Raw genomic sequence first — 5,967 nt, forward strand, 5'->3', positions numbered from 1 at the left:
GCTTGTGGGCAGGTTTTATCAACCTGTGTTTTCTTAGTCTCCAGGTGGTGTAGGTTGACTGCAGCAGTTTCTTCCATAGTGGTGGTGCAGTCTTCACAGTCGTCTCCCTCTTACTTTGATTCTGTGAGTATTTGCAGTGTCACAGATGATTCAGTTGAGGATTCCCGTCTCATTTGGTTGCCCTGCCGCATGCTGAGCTCCGGCCCTGACCTCACCCTCTTTCTTGTCCAGTTGCTCATTTTAGTGTGAACATGTTTGACTGGTGTGTGACCTTATTCAGTTATATTTCTTTTTATCTATTAATCTAATTAAAAATATTTTTTAACTAATTTGTAAATGGTCTTGGCTCGTGGTATCTTTGAACCTGTTTGACCTTATGTAGTAAAATACCTTAGATAGGAGTTCCTGGGGTGCAATTCCCCAGGAAATTATTATTATGACCTCTGGTCAGGAGCAGTTGGTCATTAGGGGCAGGTGGAGCTGAGCACCACATGATGAACCAGGGAAAAATAACTGCAGGCAAAGTACATTATTAACTCTTTAAGATCATCTATAGTATTTTATTTTCTGTGAATATAGCTTCCTCCTGAGTTGCATATTTGTGTGTGAGGATTGAACTTCCTGGTTCTTGGTCTCCTCTTGCTGCTTCAGGCTGAGTTTTCTCCTGATCCACACTGATGGTTGCATGAGTTGGACGAGCTCCTCTCTCTCAATGCAGTTTGTATTTCATGCAGTCATATGTAAGTGTTCATGCTCAGACTGTGGTACATTCATTCAGATCACATGATTTTTATGTAGAGTGGGGCTTGCAGCCCGAAGCCCTGCTACAAGATGATTTAGAAGCTCAGAGCTGATTGGCTGGCGTCAATGTAGGCACTGCTTGGCAGAACCAGAGTGAGTTGTGACGCCAGCTTATGCACCGCTAGAGCTAACAGTTAAGAATCCAAATGAATGAGGTTGATTATTTACTGGTGTATAAATTTAAAACTCTGACTTCAGAGGAGAAACTGGAGGTAAAGTGAGTGTAAGGTCATAATAAAATCTGTGTAAGAATCTCACTTGTAAATCAATATGCTGCTCGTCTAGTGGAGGAATTCTTTCCTTGCAATCAGTAGGCCCGTGTTCAACTCCCCACCGAGACACAGTTTAGTTTATTAAATTATCTAATCAGAGGCTATTCCCCGTGTTAAACCTTTTCACAAGATGGGATCCTACAGTATATGGTTGTCATAAAGATGTTGGAGCACAAAACTTCTGCACAAACTGTAGTTTGGTATTAAGTGGTGTTGAACTCTGCGCTCAGTAGACCTGAAATAAAATCTCACCACCAAGTATTTACATGTTGAAACACCACTGCCTCTGGTGAAGAAACATCTGATCTCAATAAATAAATTCATAAGTTCAGGTTATATTGGACATTTCTAAAGTGTGTGTGTGTGTGTGTGTGTGTGCGTGTGTGTGTGTGTGTGTGTGTGTGTGTGTGTGTGTGTGTGTGTGTGTGTGTGTGTGTGTGTGTGTGTGTGTGTGTGTGTGTGTGTGTGTGTGTGTGTGTGTGTGTTCAGTGAAGTGTATCAGTGTGCAGCAGTCAGTTTCTGTTCAGTCTGACTGAGGGAGGTTTTTGTACGACGGTTTTTCACTGTGTGATCACCCACTGACTGTTGATGTAATGAGCACTCTGACAGTAATAAACTGCAGCATCTTCAGCTTGAACTCCACTGATGGTCAGAGTGAAGTCAGAGTTTGATCCACTGCCTGTAAAACGAGCTGGAGTCCCTGATGCTCGAGAGTTGGTGTTGTAAATGAGCAATTTAGGAGGTTGTCCATCTCTCTGTTGGTACCAGTGTAAATAGCTTGGGTACTGACTGGTCCTACATGTGATGGTGACGGAGGCTCCCGGAGCAGAGCTGACTGCTCCAGGCTGAGTCACAGTGACCTGGCCTCTGGACTCTGAGGAAACACAGACAGAAACATCAAGCAGCCTCATGGTCTTGTGGGCTTCATTTCAGAGGGACGGATGTTGACAGAGGAGAGGAGTTTGATTCTCTGGACTTTACCTGTGAAGCAGCAGCAGAGGAGAGTCCAGATGAGGACGCAGATCACACTCATGTTTCTGATGAGGAGGATTTCTCTGTCTTCTGTTGTCATGAAGGACGGCTGTCAGTCATCCAGTCTTCAACTGTCAGGACTATAAACTCTCCCAGAGCACTGGAGCATGGTGCTGCTGATGCAAAGTGGCTCTATGGAAATGTTCTGACTGACTCCAGCAGGGACCTGGATCACTTTCATCTCTCATTTTCACTCTGGATTATAACTTTCATGACAATATTAAGGAATTAAACTGAATAATTAAAGATACGTCTGTAGTTTTTATATTTTTTTACATTTTCTAATTTTGCTGTCAAATCCATTAAGGAATAAATTCCAATAGACATAATAGAAATAATAGAAAATGATCTTTAAAACAATCTCTATAAATATATGTATTTCAAGTAGACATTGCAGATGAAAGAATTGTTCTCTTGTGTTCCGTTAGGATCAGGTGGTAAAAGTTGTTTTGGTGAGTTTGTTTGTTTCACAATCAGAGAGCGGCGTCTCTCTACAGTCAGAGGTTTTTGTACAGCGGCTCAATGAGTTTGTATCACTGTGGTACACGTTCGGTGGAGGAACCAGACTGGATGTTGGAGGTAAGTTTATTCTCCTTTTAAAAACTTTCAACTAAATAATTCAAATTCATACATTAAACCTTGTTTTCAAGGATTTGAGATTAGAAAGATGTTTTTATTTCTTAATAATTATTGTAGTGATCAAGTTTTAATCTCCATTGATTTCATGTAGTTTAGCTCAGCTCTGTTTCACTTTAATTTTATCACAGAGAAAAGTTATTAGTTTTAAATCTACACCGGATTAAAATCTCATTAGGATTAAATGACAAAACAAAAGATATTGTCAGTCTTTAAAAGTGCTCAGTTAGAGCCTGATGGCTGTGGAACACACTGATTTAACTCGACCAGTCTCATGTTGAAGCTGTTTTTACACTGACCTGTGTATTTAGTGACATTTCTGGTGCACTGGTCTGTCTTTGGGCTGAGTTTTAGTTGACATGTCCACTGTTTGAAATGTGTTTGTGTTGGAATGTGTGCAGGTTTTATTCTTCTTGTTTTATTGAGTGTCTCTTCATCACAGCTGGATTTATTCTTGGTTCTATAGAATGTTTCCCAATTCTGTTTCTGCTGATACTTTACAATTCATGTTATTTTACAGTAAAATAGAAATACTGATGATAAATGTAAAATAATCAAATCCTCCAAAGAAAACATCTTTATTTACTGTTTATTTCATATTTTTCTCCTAAAAATTGAAAATATTAATTTAGATTTGAAGTTCATGTTAAAGTTTCCAGTCATAAGTTCTAAAGTGTAAACTTTCTGATAACGTTGATGCAAATGAAGAGTAAACGTTGAGGCATCAGCTTGTGTTCCTTCCTGTGTAGTTTGAGGTATTTCAGGTCAAAGTGTTGGATGATTCTCTCTGTGCTGATGTGCATGAGAGGCTTCTTAAAGGGAAGTGAAACAATGTGTGAGTGAGTGACTGCTGGAGCAGAAAAAGCCTCTGACAGCAACTTCTTCCAGGACAGAATCAGCTCTGTCCCACTAAAGCTGTCCAGGTGTGTGCTGCTTGATTGACAGCTGGGTGCTCCCTGTCCTCTAATTTGATTGGTGTCTCCTAGGTGATACCCGCCCCACCCTGACGGTGCTGCCCCCCTCCAGAGAGGAGCTGCAGCAGGGGAAGGCCACGCTCATGTGCCTGGCCAACGAGGGCTTCCCCTCAGACTGGAGTCTGAGCTGGAAGGTGGAGGACAGCCGCAGCAGCAGCAGCAGCTGGGAGGAGAGCAGGAGCCCTGGGGTGCTGCAGGACGGCCTCTACAGCTGGAGCAGCACCCTGAGGCTCCCTGCAGACCAGTGGAGGAAGGTGGGCTCTGTGACCTGTGAGGCCACCCGGGGCTCCCAGACTCCCCTCAGAGAGACACTGAGGAGAGACCAGTGTTCCCAGTCCTGACCGGACTCACTGGGACTCTCACACTGCTTTTACTCTCACACTGATCTCACCTCTGTCATTCACCCTCTTTCACTTTCTTCTATCATCAAAGCAAACTGACTTCATCAATATTCATCTTCTTTCATCATCATTTTCTTCAAGCTTTGACAAAATAAAGACAGTTTTCACCTCAATCTTTGGTCTTTCATGACTTTTTTACAGCAATAAAATCATCCTCACACCTTCTTTGGAGCAGAAGTTTGACTTGATAGATACTCTCAGGATTCCACCTCTTGTTGCTGAATTACTTTCATATGAAACAGACTCAAAACAAAGTCAGTCAGAGGAAGCTGTGCTCTTCATCCATCATGAACAAATGTGGTTAAATACAAATTCAGATTACTTTGACAGTCTACATTTTTTATATGAAGTGTGATCAAGTCTCAAAATGGTGATTTGACTTTGGTTAGTCGAGTGAGAGAATATGTTAAGATACTAAACACATCATCAGCATACAGGTTGATTTTATGAATTGTTACTGCAGTTAATGAGCTTTGTTGGAGTTTCTGTCTCTTCCTGCTGATATCAGGTTAATAAATACTAATACTAATACTAATAATTACAGTGAACATCCAGACTGTTCTGATTAAACATTTCAACTCTTTGTTTCCTACAGAAGATATTAGGAGACGTAGATGTGGCGTAAAGTAGATTAAATGTAGAGTGATATTTCAGGTACTTTGCATTTATAAGAAACCTAAAAATTCTTTTGAGTTAAAAAACGAAACTCAATAGAAATCTTTAAATTGTACATCTTTGCACGACTTATTTCCACCTGAAACAAATAAAATCTCCTCCTTTAGAGATGCTTTAATTTAGCCTGAAGATTTAGCAGGATTAGAATATAAGCATTAAAAAACGTCTGTTATTATTCAGAAAGGTCCATATTCTACTTCAATTGAACTTTATTTATATTTCACCAAATTCAACACAGTCATATCCAGGTACTTTTACAGAGAGAAAAAAAAAATATGTGGATAGAAGGTGAGAAAATGATGAGAGAGAGAGAGAGAGAGAGAGAGAGAGAGAGAGAGAGAGAGAGAGAGAGAGAGAGAGAGAGAGAGAGAGAGAGAGAGAGAGAGAGAGAGAGAGAGAGAGAGAGAGAGAGATGTTAGTGACATGTTTTGGAGGACAGGGAGCCAGTGGAGGTTCAGGAGGACGGGGGTGATGTGTTCACAGGAGTTGCAGTGGGTGAGCAGACGAGCAGCAGAGTTCTAGATACACCAAAGTTTATTGAGGACTTTTGAAGATGAGCCGAGGAGAATGTTGTTGCAGTCGTGGATTCAGGATGTGATGAATGAGTGGATGAGGCTTTCAGCAGCAGAGGAGGAGAGTGAGTTGTGAAGGTGGGCCGTATTTTTGAGGTGAAAGAAGGCGGTCCGAGTGATCTGGTTGATGTGTTGTTCAAAGGTGAGGTTGGTGTGGAGAATAACTCCCAGATTACAGGTGTGAGGTGACGGAGACAGGGTGGAGTTTCCAGTGGTCAGGGTGAAGTTGTCAATGTGTTTTGTGAGGGATTTGGGTCTCATGATTATCATGTACAATTTGTCGTAGTTTAGTTCATGTTTCATGTTTTATCCATGTTTTTATTTCACTGAGGCAGTTGGTGAAGGTGGAGCAGGTTGTTGGGGTGATAGATTTGGTTGAAATGTAGATCTGTATGTTGTCGGCGTAGCAGTGGAAATGAAGATCATGTTTACTGATGATATTGCCAATAAGGAGGATGTAGAGGATGAGCAGGAGGGAGCAGGGATGATCAGAAAACTCTCCATTAACTTCCATTGCTATGCAGATGATCCACCAATCGATTTATCTATGAAACCAGATGATACTGATCAACTTGTCAAACTAGAAGCTTCTCTTAAAGACACA

General features: G+C 41.2%; 1 long non-coding RNA gene across 1 annotated transcript; it reads left to right on the forward strand.

Moving 5' to 3' along the window:
* Positions 1 to 1,627: 1,627 nt before the first annotated feature.
* On the forward strand, positions 1,628 to 4,231 carry LOC308119621. The gene is made up of 2 exons (XR_013935967.1): positions 1,628 to 2,684; positions 3,728 to 4,231. It is a non-coding gene; the product is annotated as an uncharacterized lncRNA (long non-coding RNA).
* The last annotated feature ends 1,736 nt before the right edge of the window (positions 4,232 to 5,967 follow it).

This window comes from Lipophrys pholis, assembly GCF_963383615.2.
Source record: "Lipophrys pholis genome assembly, chromosome: 14".
Classification (NCBI taxonomy): domain Eukaryota; kingdom Metazoa; phylum Chordata; class Actinopteri; order Blenniiformes; family Blenniidae; genus Lipophrys; species Lipophrys pholis.